This window comes from Cnephaeus nilssonii (genome assembly GCF_951640355.1).
Source record: "Cnephaeus nilssonii genome assembly, chromosome: 4".
Taxonomy (NCBI): Eukaryota; Metazoa; Chordata; class Mammalia; order Chiroptera; family Vespertilionidae; genus Cnephaeus; species Cnephaeus nilssonii.
In genome coordinates this window covers 90125229-90140180 of record NC_137075.1, presented here as the reverse complement: position 1 = coordinate 90140180, position 14952 = coordinate 90125229, and the positions used below count along the sequence as shown (strand labels likewise).

The window sequence follows — 14952 nt, the reverse complement described above, 5'->3', positions numbered from 1 at the left end:
TTCCTGTCTCTAAAGTCAATAAGCATTATCCTTGAGTGAGGATTAGAAAGAAAGAAAAAATATGTGCTTATGAAGGACTCTAGGTTATATCTCATCTTTGAATACCTTGGATCTCCAGAAATACTTGGATTCTATCCCTTCTGGTCAATTCATGGATTCTTCACTTGTTCATAAGCACATCTTTTTTCTTTCTTTCTAAACCTCACTCAAGGGTATGCTTATTGATTTTAGAGGCAGGGAGTGGGGGGAGAGAGAGAGAAACATATCAAACCATGCAAGGGGTTGTGTTCTGTCACTCTAGAAGAGCTCTTACAGAGACTTAAAACCTCAACGTCCACTGATAAAGGAACAACTAAGCCAGCTGGCTTGGGCTTTGTCAGAGCTTTTGGAATACCAATCAGAGGAAACATACGTGAGGTAGCAGCACTCTGGTATACTATAGATGTCCAGAAGAACGGCTTGGTCAGCTCACAACTAATCTAGCTGACCTCTAGAGGAAAGAAACCATACCTGCAGAATTAGCAACAATAAGCCACGTGGGGATTCAGAAATTAATCAACTCTTCGGGATTTTCAAAGTTTTGGGGCACCCCCAAAAATAAAGTGTGCCAGAAGAAGAATCTTCACAGGACTAGAAGAATACATTTCCTAAGTGGAAATCAGAAAACCTAGCATCCCATTGAAGAACTTGGTTGAAAATACCTTAGGTTTGCTTTCAAAAATGTTAGTTTATGATTCAACCAAACAAATTTCTGGCAAAATGGCAATGAGCCATCCATATTTTAATGGTTTGGACAATCAGATTAAAATGTAGCTTTCTTTTTTTCTTAAATCTTTTTTGTTCAGATTATTACAGATGTTCTTCCCCCCCCCCCCCCCTAGCTCCCCTCCACCCGGTTCCCACCCCATTCCAGGCCTTCCCCACCCCCACCCACTGACCTCATCCATAGGTGTAAGCTCTTTGTCCAATCTCTTCCCGCACCCCCCACAACCCCTTCCCCCCCGTGAATTGTCAGTCTGCTACCTTTCCGTGCCCCTGATTCTATTACATTAACCAGTATGTTCTGTTCATCAGGTTTTTTATTAATTTGATTTTTAGGTTCACTTGTTGATAGATATGTATTTGTTGTCACTTTGTTGTTCATAATTTTTTATCTTTACCTTTTTCTTCTTCCTCCTCTTCTTAAAGAATACCCTTCAGCATTTCATGTAATACTGGTTTGATGGTGATGAACTCCTTTAGCTTTTTCTTGTCTGTGAAGCTCTTTATCTGACCTTCAATTCTAAATGATAGCTTTGTTGGGTAGAGTAATCTTGGTTGTAGGTTCTTGCTATTCATCACTTGGTATATTTCTTGCCACTCCCTTCTGGCCTGCATAGTTTCTGTTGAGAAATCAGCTAACAGTCATATGGGTATTCTCCTGTAAGTAACTAACTGTTTTTCTCTTGCTGCTTTTAAGATTCTCTCTTTGTCTTTTGCCCTTGGCATTTTAATTATGATGTGTCTTGGTGTGGTCCTCTTTGTATTCCTCTTGTTTGGGGTTCTCTGTGCTTCCTGGACTTGTGAGTCTATTTCTTTCACCAGGTAGGGGAAGTTTTCTGTCATTATTTCTTCAAATAGGTTTTCAATATCTTGCTCTCTCTCCACTTCTGGCACCCCCATAATTCGGATGTTGGTACACTTGAAGTTGTCCCAGAGGCTCCTTACACTATCTTCATATTTTGGGATTCTTTTTTCTTTTTGTTTTTCTGGTTGGGTGATTTTTGCTTCCTCATATTTCAGATCTTTGACTTGATTCTTGGGATCCTCTAGTCTGCTGTTTAATCTCTGTATATTGTTTTTTATTTCAGTCAGTGTATGCTTAATTTCTGATTGGTCCTTTTTCATATCCTTGAGGGTCTCACTACATTTCTCAGAGGTTTCTAGGAGATTCTTGAGTAACCTTATAACCGTGATTTTGAACTCTATATCCAGTAGTTTGCTTTCTTCCATTTCTTTCATTTGTGACTTGTTTCTTTGTCTCTGCATTTTGGCTGCTTCCCTGTGTTTGTTTCTATGTACTGGGTAGCTGCTAAGTCTCCTTGAGTTGATAGAATGGCCTTGTGTGGTAGGTGTCCTATAGGGCCCAGTGGCTCAGCCTCCCCAGTCACCTGAGATGTACGCTCTTGGTGCACCCCTTTGTGGGTTATTTGCACAGTCTTGTTGTAGTTAACCCTTAATTGCTGTTGGTGTCACTGGGAGGAATTGACCTCTAGGCCAATTGGCTGTGATAACCAGCTGTGTCTACACTGGAAGATTTGATGCACAGGAGACACCCTTATGGGGCAGGACTTGCTTCAGTGGGGCTTTGGTGCTCACTGAGTCTGCCCCTTGAGTGTGTCTCTTATGGATGTGAAGAGTTATAATCCAGTATGGTCTCACTCTGACCACTGGGTACACTGGCTCTTGGATCTCCAAAGAGGTACAAGGTCAGCCACTGTCTGGGGCCACCCAGCAGGAGCTACAGAGAGATCTGTAGATTCCTCCTCTTTGTATTGGGTTTGGAAGTGCCCAGACCAGGCTCAACTGTGAAGCAAGGCTGGCTGCTACTGCTGGACCTTGGGCCTTCTTTTGGAAGCTCTGGGTCTTTCTGACCCAGCTGTAGTTTGACAGGCTTTAAGCGGAGAAAGGACTGGCCATTCATATGCAAAAGCCAATGTGCACAACTTTGGTGGGGTTGTAAATTGGGTAGGGTGGGGTCTCTGGGAATCACCAGGGCAGAGCAAACAGCAATGGCTGCCAGTCAGCCCTGCACCAGAGAGGTCCCTGGGTCTCCGTGTCCCGCACCCCCGTGCAGGAACAATGATCTCTGCAAGCACCTCTGAGAGAAAGCCACCCTCATGTTCCTGTCCCAATGCCAGATAGTCCAGTTTCTCCCCGTATGTGTCTGGGTCCCCCCGAGTCTCACCTGGAACTGGAGTTCAGAGCAAGTGGGAGCTTGTATCTCCCTCCCGATTAAAAAAGTGGCACACCTGGGTGCCAGCCCATTATGCACCTCTGCACCTCCTACCAGTCTCAATGCACTTTCTTCTTGAGCTCTTTAGTTGTAGTACTTCTGCTCAGCCAGCTTTCCCATGGTTCTAGATGATAATTGTTCTGTCTTTTAGTTGTAATTTTGATGTGGTTGTGAGAGGCAGCACATATAGGTGTTTACCTATGCCGCCATCTTGGTTCTCTCCAAAATGTAGCTTTCTAACAAAAAATTTCTACATGTTGTATCAAGACCAGATAGTGATATTTTTACTATTAACTCTATTTTTGTCCTGTGTATTTTTCTTCTCTTTATTGTAAAACTTAAGCTATACTTCATCTTCTGATTTAAACATGTAAATATTATTCTATGTGAATTTAAATATATGTGTGTAGGTCCCACTATAACAACTATCTGTTACTATAATAAAACTATATCTAATATTGATGCCAGGAATTGGGAAAATTTCTTAAGAACAGAAGAAAACTTCCTCAACCCAATATAGATTATCTATGGAAAATCTACAACTAACATCATACTTACAATGAAAGACTAAATGGTTTTCCCTAAGATCAAGAACAAGGCAAGAATATTTGCCCTCACCACTTTATTCAACATAATACTGAAAGTCCTAGCTAGTTTAATAAGGCAATAGAATAAATAAAAGGCATCCAGATTTTTTTTTGGGGGGGGGGGGGGAGTAAAACTATCTTTGTCAAAGATGACATGATTGCCTATATAGAAAACCCTAAAATATCTTCAAAAAGAGCTGATTTTAGCAAGGACACAGGACACAAGATCTTTATTTTTTTAATAGATTTTCTATATACTATTTGGATATTGAAGAACTGGAAATTGAAATAAGATAAATACCATCAATTTAAAAACCACAATACTGTATTAGTTCTCGATTGCTACATAACAAACTACCAGTTTAAAACAACAAACATTTATTATCCCACACAATTTCTGAGAGTCAGGAATCTGGAAGCAGCTGCACTGGGTGGTCCTTCAACTCAGGGGTCTCTCAGGATATTGCAGTCAAGATGTTGACTCAGGCTGTTGTCATCTGAAGGTCTGACCTGGCTGGAGGATCCATTTCCAAGATCACTCACTCATTCTCAACTTGCTGGTGGAGGCCTCAGTTCCTCATTTAGGAGGTCTCTGTTCTTCACCATATTGGACCTTCCAACAGAGAGGTTCCCATGTCTTCCAGAGCAAGCAATGCACAGGAGAGCAAAAAAGTAGCCGTGATGCCTTTTACTACCAGTCTCAGACATGGCATTCCACTTATGCCATATTCTATTGGTCACCCAGACCAACTCTGGTATAATGTGTATATGGGGGTTGGAGAAGGGGACTTGATATTAGATGAAGGCATTAATATCAGAAGGAAAGGATCACTGGGAGCTAATTTGGAGACTGGCTACCACAAATACCATTTATAATAACATCAAAAGACATAAAACACTTATGGATAAATTTAACAAAGCATATTTGAAATCTCCACACTGAAAATGATAAAATAATCACTGAAAATTTTAAAGAAGACCTAAATAAATGAGAATGTATATAATGTTTATGGACTGAAAGACTCAGTATTATTAAGATACAGGTATTCAATATAATCTCAATCATAATGTCACCGCGTTTTTTTTCTTAATAGAAATTGACAAACTGACAATAAAAGTTATACGTAAATGTTAAGGACTTAAAATAGCAAAAGAAAATTTGAAAAAGAAGACCAAAATTGAAGGACTTAGACCACCTCCTACACTACACCCTAAAATAGTGTAAAAATGGCACTATTTTAAGATTTACCATAAAGCCACAATAATACAGTACGCTATTAACATAGGATAGACACAGAAGTCAATGAAACAGAGTAAAGAGCCCAGAAATAGACCTACTCATATATGGTCAATTAATTTTGGGCAAAAATGCCAAAGTAATCAATGCAGAAAAGATTTTCAACAAATGTTTCTAGCACAATTGACTATCCCAGGAAGAAAATAAACCTTACACATTGACTTACACTACAAACAAAATTTAACTTAAAATTGATTGTTGGCTTAATTTGTAAATGTTACACTAAAAATGTCTAAAAGGAAACACGGGAGGAAAATGTTATGACCATAGTATACACAAAGAATTCTTAGTACCCAAAAAAGCATATATTATAGAAGGAAAAACATTGATACATTGGACTATGTCAAAATTAAAGCAGGAGGCAAGAAGAACCTCTTCAGAGATGTGTAAGGAGAGGACAGAACCACCCGGATTACACAGGACCCCAAACTGAATATGGAGGGAGCATCCTGTTCCCTCCAATCATCAGAACAGGGGAGTCCAGACACCTGGGCGCAGTTTTAACGTAATGTATTCAACTCCTCAACTATTTGTCGAGCATCAGTTAGAGCCAAAAATCACTCAGCTGTCATTCACTGGGGCAGAATAGAGTAGGGGCTAGGAGTGCAGGCTCTGCCTTTAAAAGAATGAGGTCAATCTATAAGGAACAATTTGTAGGATAATAAGTGACAAAAGTAAGGTGCAAAACTGTGTGGCAATGGGCATCATATGTATGAAGAAGAGGGGATATACCAGTAAGCTTGTTTATGTATAGCATATTCCTGGAAGGATTAATTAAAAACTGGTGATAATAGCAGTGGGTATGGATGAGGCTAAAGAAGTAAGCAAGAAAAATCATTTGCATGTCATGCCCTAGAGTTTGAACTCTGTGTCCTCATCACTCTGGATTGCCACTCAAAGACAAATGAGGAGAGAGATATGATTAGCTTTTTGTGTGAAGAATAGATCAGAAGGCAAGACAGGGAGGGGAGACCAGTTAGAAAGGTGTGGGAGTAATCCATACTTGAAACTATGAGGGACTAAATTAAAAAATTAGGAGAGGAGTGAAGAATAGAAGTTTAAAGAACTGGCTGAACCTGATGCTGGAGGGTAACATATTTCAGTTTGGAACATTAAAATAGGAGTAATAGTTAATGTTTCTATTGCATTTGCTACCCACCTAGTCCTGTTCTAAGTGCTTTACACAAATCAACTCATTCAGTCCAGTGGCATGGGATAAATATTATTGTGATTTCTCTCTTTACATGTGAGGAACTGGGCCACTCAGAGGTTAACTAACTTGCCTGAGGTTACTCTCTAGCAAGTGGTATAACTGTAACCCACATGGAGGCAACCGAGGACCAGAGCCTGTCCGTGCTCTTGACCACTCCACTCTGCTGCCCTGCACACGCACATCGTTTAAAAAGTAGAGAAAATAATAAGAGGAGCTGGCCAAGGGAAACAAAACAAATGACTAAGGAGGCAGAGGACAGCCTAGAGACCACAGTATCACAGAAATAAGGAAGGCTAACACCTGTTGCTTACCTCAGTTGTAACTAAATAAATACTCAATCCAGTACAGTTCACCCTGAACAATATGGTTTGAACTGTGTGAATTGACTTATACTCGGATTTTTTTTTTTAATAAATACAGTCAGCCCTTTGAAATCTGCAGGTTTCACATCCAGGGTCAGCCTGACAGAAAACAGTATTTTCATATTCTCAACTGCAGTTTCCCAACTGAGGATTAAAAATTTTTTTTTCTTAACTTAAAATTTTTTATTATGGTAATAAAATACAATTTTATATTTTAACCATTTTAGTGTAAAACTCAGCAGCATTAATTACATTCATAATGTTGTCATCATCGCCACTATTTATTTTTAAAATTTTACATCTTCCCAAACTGAAATTCTGTGCCCATTAAACACTAACTCCCACTTCCTCTCCCTTTCCCCAAGCCTATCTCTAAAAATACTGTTTTGATTCATGGTTGGTTGAATACACAGGTACAAATAGCCAACTGTAGTTAAATTTTGGGGGAGTCAAAAATTACATGTGGATTTTTCAGTGTGTGAGGGTCAGTGCCCCTAATCCTCCACATTGTTCAAGGATCAACTATAACTAGAGGAAAACAGGCCAGGCTTAGCTGAGAGTGGGAGATACCACACTTATTATCTCCTTTATTCTCTTATGGTTCTGTAAAATAGATGTTTTCAAAGCCCCAACTTCTAGATGTAGAAACTAAAGCGCAAAGAGGTCAGGGGCCTCCCAAGGGAGGCACCACAGAGCTGATGGACACGGGCTGGATATTAAAGGACGGGTCGAGTATAAAAATGGGAAGATATGGGGCATTTCCAGGGGCTGGGCTCTCACCTGGGTGCTCTGAACCAGTGGTGGGCATCTGCTGTCTCCACCTGTGCAGCATCTCTGCATACTCTTCTACTTCCCTTTGAGGAACCACTCTTCCCTGTTGGGAGCCCACATTGTTTGGATAGGGCTGACCTCAGTCCTCCCTCAGATTGCAGCAGGGATCACTTGATGCCAGCATGGCCAACACTGGGTTTCACTTCCGCTAACCAGTGGTTGGCTCTAGACCCAATTCAACCCAATGAGTCAACCTCAGGTTTCTTCTGGAGCAGCGGGATGGAGAAACTCTCTCCCTGGGATCATGGCTTAGGAATAATGTTGGTCTGGAGATGCCGGGGCCATGTTATAGAGAGGTCTGCTGGGAAGGAAACCCAACAGCAAGGAAAGGGGAGAGAGCTGGTGATAATGTTTGGGCCCCTGGATCAGCATGCCTGACTACAAACATCCCCAGACTTTTGTTACTAATAAAGTCCCTTCATTATTTCCACCAGTTTGAGTTGGGGGTCCTGTCATTGGCAAGTAAAAGGGATCTGTCTGGCCCAGAGCCCCAAAGGTGGCAGTTAAACTCCAGGAATCCAAAGTCGGGATCTGTCTGTCTTTTCCAAAGGATAGGAGGTGGGAGGGGAATAGTGAGGTAAGGTCCATAAAAAAGACAAGGGCTATGGGCTTTTTTGGAAGGTGAGATCAGTATAGACTTCACAGGCATGTCTTTAATTTCAAATGTATCTCAAAAGGTGGGTAACATTTTACCAACTGCATTTGGGAAAGTGCACACAGGAGGAAAAAGGCCAGCCTAACGTGTGAGGGCAGAGAATGGAAGAATGTAGGTCGTGCTCAGGGTGCAGCCCACAGTCAGATCTGGCTAGATGTGCTGAGGGGCAGATGTGAAAGGGAAAGTTGCAAAGGTGCATGGAAGGCCTCAGGTGCAGGAGGAGTATACTAGTATTTGGGGATGCTGGAGGATACAGATGTGACAGTTTTATGGTATCAGACTTGTTTTCTCCCCAAGGCCTCTAGAAGTGTTTGGCTCCCAGGGACACCAGAGCAGGCTCTCAGGATGTCATAAAGCCAGAAAGAGCTAAGCGTCCAGGGAAGTGATGAGAGAGGTAACTTTGTTCTCTGGCCCCCACTCTGCCAGGCAGGAGACCAGATCTTGTCCTCTGAGCCTGGATACCCTCCTCCTGGCTCCTGCAGAGCAGACGACAAGAGACCAGGTGGATCCTCACACAGGCACCTGCTCCTGGAGGAGCTTCCGGAGCCAGGGCCCCTGGGAAGGATACCCTAGTCCTGGGGAAGGGGGAACCAGCTGAGTTCCTGGCGGGTGCCACGCCCCTCAGCGTCCCCTGCTGCGCCTGAACAGTACCTTGCAGCAGCCTCTGCCAAGGGGATGCGTCCCTGCTGCTTGAGTTAATTACAGTAATTATACCTGCTCCCTCTTGGGCTCTGGCTCCCTTTGTTCCCAGTTTTCTGCCCGCTCATTTGCAAACCTAATCGCTCTCTGAATTGATTTTTTTTAAAAGAGAGATGCTATGGAGAGACAAAGAGATGGAGCAAAAATTGTGGGAGAGAAAAGTGGGGTGGGAGTGGGCTGGTAGGGGGTGGGGAAGAGTCGGGTAGAGGGAGGGAGTGGGAAAGCGGATGAGAGCGTCAGTGAAGGGAATGAACTGGGAAAGCAGGACACTCCTCTCCTCCAGAGTCACGAGCAGAGGCCTGGATGGTAACCCTGTGGAGACCACAGTCCCCATAGCCCTTAGGCTTCCGTGGAATCCCCAACTTCTTCCCAGATCTGGCTGGTTTGACACAAATGACAGGAGGCTGAAAGGGCACCAAATTCAAGCAATACCAGCAGATACTCATGCTCCCTAAATATTGCTCTCCCCGGGGGTTTGTGGGACTTGGACTCACCCAGAAGACGCTGTGATGTGAGATGGCTGAAAGGTAGGGGTGGGAGATCAAGTAGGGAGCAAGAAGGAAGCAGAAACTGCTCTGAGGAGGGCAATCTGAGAGATGGGTGGTGAGTCTTTCCTCTCTCACCCCAATCCCATCCTGCAGACCCTTAGGAAAGATCCTGGCCCAAGGGTTTTCCCAACATGTTCTGAGGAGCACTGAGGAATCTTGGAGAATCCCCAGGGAGCAGGAAAGGACAAGTGGGCGTGTATATAGTCAAAACCCTTTTCATTGACCTTTAGTCAATTCATATGTTGGGTTCCACCTAAACTTTGTTTGAAAATAATACAAATTAAAAAGGAGAAGAATCCCCTGCTGTAAAGGATTAGGAAACAACTGATTTAGTCCAAACTTCTCACCTATCAGATAGGGGAACTGAGGCTCAGATAGATCAAGTGGCCTGTCCTATAACACATGACCATCAGATCACAGGCCTCTTCACTCCCAGTCGAGGGAGATTTCCACTGCCCTGTGGTGCTATTCAGGGTGCTGGGGATGCCAGGGATTTTGCCAAACTCCTGGCTCTTTCTGGGGCCTCTGGAATGAGGGGTGTGTGGCTGATGGCATCATTCTGCCAGTGTTCTCAGTGAATCTAGGACTCCTCACTCCTCGTCCTCTGGATGAGCCACCACCACCACCATCCCATCAAGAGATAGAATCTATTCCTTCTCCTCTTGAGGTTGAAAGGGCCTTTGTGATGGCCACAAAGAACAAAATATAGTGGAAGTGATAGTGCGTGACTTCCTGAGTTAATTTAGAACTAAGGCAATGTAGCTTCCACCTGCTGTCATTTTGGGGAAGTTCACCATTGGAACCCAGCCTCCATGCTGTGAGGAAGTCCAAGCCACATGTAGATGTTCCAGCAACAGCCCCAGCGAAGGTCCCAGCCAACAGCCAGCATCAACTGTCAGACATAAGAATGAGGGGAACTTCAGATAATCCCAGCCGCCCACCCCCCGATGCTGAGTCAGTCCCAGCCTCTGAGCCACTCCCAGCCTCTGAGCCTTCCAGTTGAGGGCCCGACATTGTGAAACAGAAACAAACCATCCCCATCCAAATTCCTGACCAACAGCATCTGTGAGCACAACAAATGATGATTTCATGCCACTAAGTTTTGGGGTATTAATTTGATACATGACAATAGATAGTCGGAACAGGAGTATCCAGAAGCAGAAGTAGATATGCTCCATATGAAGTTAGATTTGGTTAAGCAACCAACTGCCAGACAGGGATCCCAAGAATAGAGTTGATGCCATGCATCCAAATCCTCAGCTAGAATGTAGATTCAACTCCAGTACTTCCAATTAAGAGAATGTCAGAGTTCAGGTCGTTTTGGAGGCGGAAGTGGGAATGTGAGTGGGTGTCAACTCCCCACATTGGAGCCAGCCAATGTTTACTAAGTATCTACCATGAGTCAGACACAGAACAGAGTCCCCGCCCTAGAGGAGCAGGTATAATTGGGGAAGCAGACACATCTACACTGAGAAGTAATTACAATGCAATGAGTTAAGTTGCTATTAAAAATAAAGTACTTTGGGAGTTCTTTGGAAACAGTAGTGTCAGCCTAAAACATTTTCTATCCTGAGATGGTTCCTATCCACTCAGGTATAAATAGGTATAAATGTTTCTCACCTTGATATTCTCAGCTCTTGGCATCCAAATCCCTTAGTCCAGTCCTTGGAATAAAAGGCCTGTGGTGCATCTTGCTTAGGAAAAGCCAAGGGTTGATTAAAGTATTTTTTATTTTATATAACCCTATGGAAGAGAATGTTATTCCTCAAAATCCACTCTCCCATTCTCCAGAATAACAGCTTTTTTTTTTTTTTTTTTTTTTTTTTGCTGAGTTTCATGACCACCTGGAATTGGGATTATGGTTCTCCGACTCCCCCTCTTTGAAGCTAGGATATATAGTAGGTGATGTAGGAAAGTTCTGAGTTGTACCCTTCAAGGGAGGGAAAGCTCCCTTCTTGGTACCACTTTTGCCTCCTTCCTTGCCAGAGTGAGGATGTGATATTTAGCTATTTTTAGATGATAAAATGAGAGAAACACCTTTAAAATGGCATAACTTGGGTCTCTTGCACCTTGGAACCGCATTCCAGCTCAGGTCTGTCTAGTAACAGACTGTTACATGAGAGAAAAATAAACCCTAGTCTTGTCTAAGACACTATTATTTGAGGAGTTTCTGCTACTAAATCAAATCCTACCCCAAAAAGTTGATTAACTTACACTAGCTCTTTACTCATTTCCACATGCGAGTACACACACACACACAGTGGCCTAGCCCCCAGTAGAGACTCAAGAACTAGCTGAAGAAATTGTTGGATGAGGTTAATTGCCCATTACTGCATCACAGCTTCCTGTTGCCTGGGGTACCAGCTCACAAGGGCATATAAGATCAAGCTTTCCCACTGGGTTCTGATATGCAAAGCAGCACTTTCCTAGAGACCATTTTGCTCATAGATTTGGTGAAAAGGGTTTTGCATTGTTTATTTCTTAAAAGGTTTACTCATATGAACAAGACACAAGCAGCAAAATTTCACTTTTTTGTGTCAGTCAACCTTGGACTTTATGAACACCAGGAAAGCAGGAAATGTTTATGTGCAGCGAGCGACTGAAAAAGTTTTCTTTTAGTGTTATCATGGGAGCTTCAGCAGTATCCAAGTGAACCAGGTATAACTTTAAGGAGAGGAGATCAAGCCAGCCTTTCCCTAAGCATGTTCTCTGTTGGTGGATGTCACATGGGGAAAAGAAAGGGAAAGTTTCATTGTCAAATGAGTTTGGGAAAGTTGAATTTAAAAAAAAAGATAAACAAGTTTCTTTGCTGTGTGATTTCTGGAGGTTTTCAGTGTGATGATGTGTACTATAAATCTCAAACAGTACATCTTCCCATGGACAGTTGCATGGTGGAGCATTTCCAAGGAACTCACTTGCCGAGTTATGCAAATGTGATGTTCTCATTGTTGGTCCTGCAGAAACATGTTTTTAACCATTTAAATTCTGGAGGGGGTAATATGCCAAAGCAACCCCTCTGTCATTTTGCCCTTTCCTCCCTCTCCATTCCACGTTTGTGATGGTTAGTTTATGTGCCAATTGTCTAGGTGATCATACCCACTTATCCAATCCAATGCTCATCTAGGTGTTGTGTTGAAAGTGTGTTGTAGATGTAGTTAACATCTACAGTCAGATGACTTTAAGTAAAGATTATCCTCAAAGGTGTGGGTGAGCCTCATCCAATCAGTTGAAAGGCCTTGAGAGCAAAACTGAAGTTTCCCCAAGAAAGAAGACAACTCCAAAGTTTCTGCACCCAAAGAAGAGAAATGTTAGCCAGGATCTATGTAATGAAACCCAAAACACTAATTTGAAAGAATATATGCACCTCTATGTTCATTGCAGCATTATTTACAACTAGAGGCCAGGTGCCCAAAGTTGTGCACAGGTAGGGTCCCTAGGCCTGGCTGGCGATCAGGGCCGATTGGGGCCTTCCAGCTGCCAACCGGGGCCTCCCTTCCTCGGCTGGCCAGGGCCTCCCATTGTTCCGTGCTGTCCCCTGGTGGTCAGTGCCCATCATAGCAAGCAATAGAACTCCTGGTCTCCTGGCCAAACTCCTATGGGGACACTTTGCATATTAGCCTTATATATATATATATATACTAGAGGCCCAGTGCATGATTAAGTCATGCACATGTAGGGTCCCCTAGGCCTAACCTGCCATCCAGGCCATATCCACTGCCCCGCAAAGCCTAGCACGCTCCGCGGACACTGCTAGCAGCCTGCTCCCCGCTTTTGATGGCAGGGGGTCCGCTGGTGCTGGAGCGGACACACAGCTCCCCGCTTTCGATCGCGGGGGAGCTGGCTGTCTGTCCACTGGTACACCAGGCCTTTCGAAAGCCAATGAATAGGATTGGGGAAAAGCTTGACATAGTCACAGTGAATGGGGAGAAAATAAGACTAAGAAATTAAAGCAATTAGATAGGGAATGATAGAAGTAGCAGACAAAGTTTGACAAAAATAATGAAATTGCGCTGGACCGAGCTGGCAGGCTGCACGGCTGACTTCCGCAACCGTGATCATGACACCTTTCTGGCTGTATGCTACTCCCGGGGCCGTCTGACGGTGATGACTGACTTGGAGGACAAGAACCAATGGAAGAATTGCATTGACATCACGGGTGTGCGCCTCCCCACCGGCTACTACTTCGGAGCCTCTGCTGGCACTGGTGACCTATCTGACAATCACGACATCATCTCCATGAAGCTGTTCCAGCTGATGGTAGAGCACACCCCCTAGGAGGAGAACATTGACTGGACCAAAATTGAGCCCAGCGTCAATTTCCTCAAGTCGCCTAAAGACAACGTGGATGACCCGACGGGGAACTTCCGCAGCGGGCCCCTGACTGGGTGGCGGGTGTTCCTGTTGCTGCTGTGTGCGCTCCTGGGCATCATCGTGTGTGCTGTAGTGGGGGCCGTGGTGTTTCAGAAGCGTCAGGAGCGCAACAAGCGTTTCTACTGAGTGGCCAGCGCTCGGCTGGGGAGGGCCTGGCGTTGGCCCCTGCACTAATGTGAACTTTTTTTTTTACTGGGATTGTAAAAGAAAAACAAGATGACCTTATTTCTTAACAGTTTAAAAGAAATAATTAAAGTATTTTCATACAAAAAATAAAAAATAAATAAAAAATAATGAAATTGGTGCCACTAAGGTTTAAAAAAATAAAATCAATAAAAATTCTCAAACATAATACTGGAATATTTCATTGGAATGAAGAAAGAATCAGCAAATGGTGCCCCATATATACCAAGAATAATTTTTCTGCAATAAAAGACATCAATATATAGCCTAGTTAAGTTATTGAGCATCAAAGAAAAAGAATAATCAAAATATATAAGTCATGATAGACATCATGAAGACACATCCTAGTTAAAGTATTAGATCTCAGAGATCAAGAAAGAATAAACAGCATAAACTAGAAGTAAAACATCAGACTGGCTTCAGACTTCAAACAGCAACATTCAGTGCCTGCAGGGAGTCAGACCACAAAAGGTCTGAGGGAAAGCAAGTTTGACATAATTGCAAGTTACGACAGATTGTTGTTCAAATGCAAGGTCCTAATCCGATGTTTTCCAACATGATAGAACACAGGGAATAGAGCACCCCAACACCTTCTTTTTAAAAACTACTCAATGAAACAAGGAGAAAAGAGCAGAGCAATGAGTGCATTAGAAAACACCCTCAGGACGATTCCCCTAAATGGAGCCTTACATCTCTGGCCTAGGAGCCCATGTGGAGATGTTCTCTTCTCTGGAGCAAAACTGAGGCCCACAGACTGTGAGCCTGGTTTTCAGACAATTGGTGCCAAGTGCATCTGCATGGAAGCATCATGAGGCTACCTGCAAAGGCCTCCCTGATGCCTCTTTTTGGGAATCTTGCTCACCTAGTCACTTGCATATCACTTTCTGGTATGAAACAAGGCAAAATGAAGCTGTCATTGGGTTTCACTCTGGGCCCACAATTTCTGCCCTAAAGCAAGTAACTAAAATCAGACAGTACTCTTCCTTTTGTGAGAACAATTTCACTGCAAACCCAGCTTGCAGCTGCTGCTAACCAAGCCCAGCTCTAGAGCCCAGGACCTTCAGACAGCAGGTGTTCCCACCTCAGAAACGAGGCTGGAAACAGGGTGGCTAGTAGTGTCTAGTCATTGTCTGGGTGCTGCGTTTGAACAGGAATAACGGGCACATGAAATCCTTCTCCCCATCTCTCTCTCTTAAAGTGCTGAAATTTCT

General features: G+C 43.4%; 1 pseudogene across 1 annotated transcript; it reads left to right on the top strand.

Moving 5' to 3' along the window:
• Positions 1-13171: 13171 nt before the first annotated feature.
• LOC307098151 (vesicular integral-membrane protein VIP36-like) lies at positions 13172-13820 on the top strand (annotated as a pseudogene). The gene has a single exon. The product of its transcript is annotated as a vesicular integral-membrane protein VIP36-like (transcript).
• The last annotated feature ends 1132 nt before the right edge of the window (positions 13821-14952 follow it).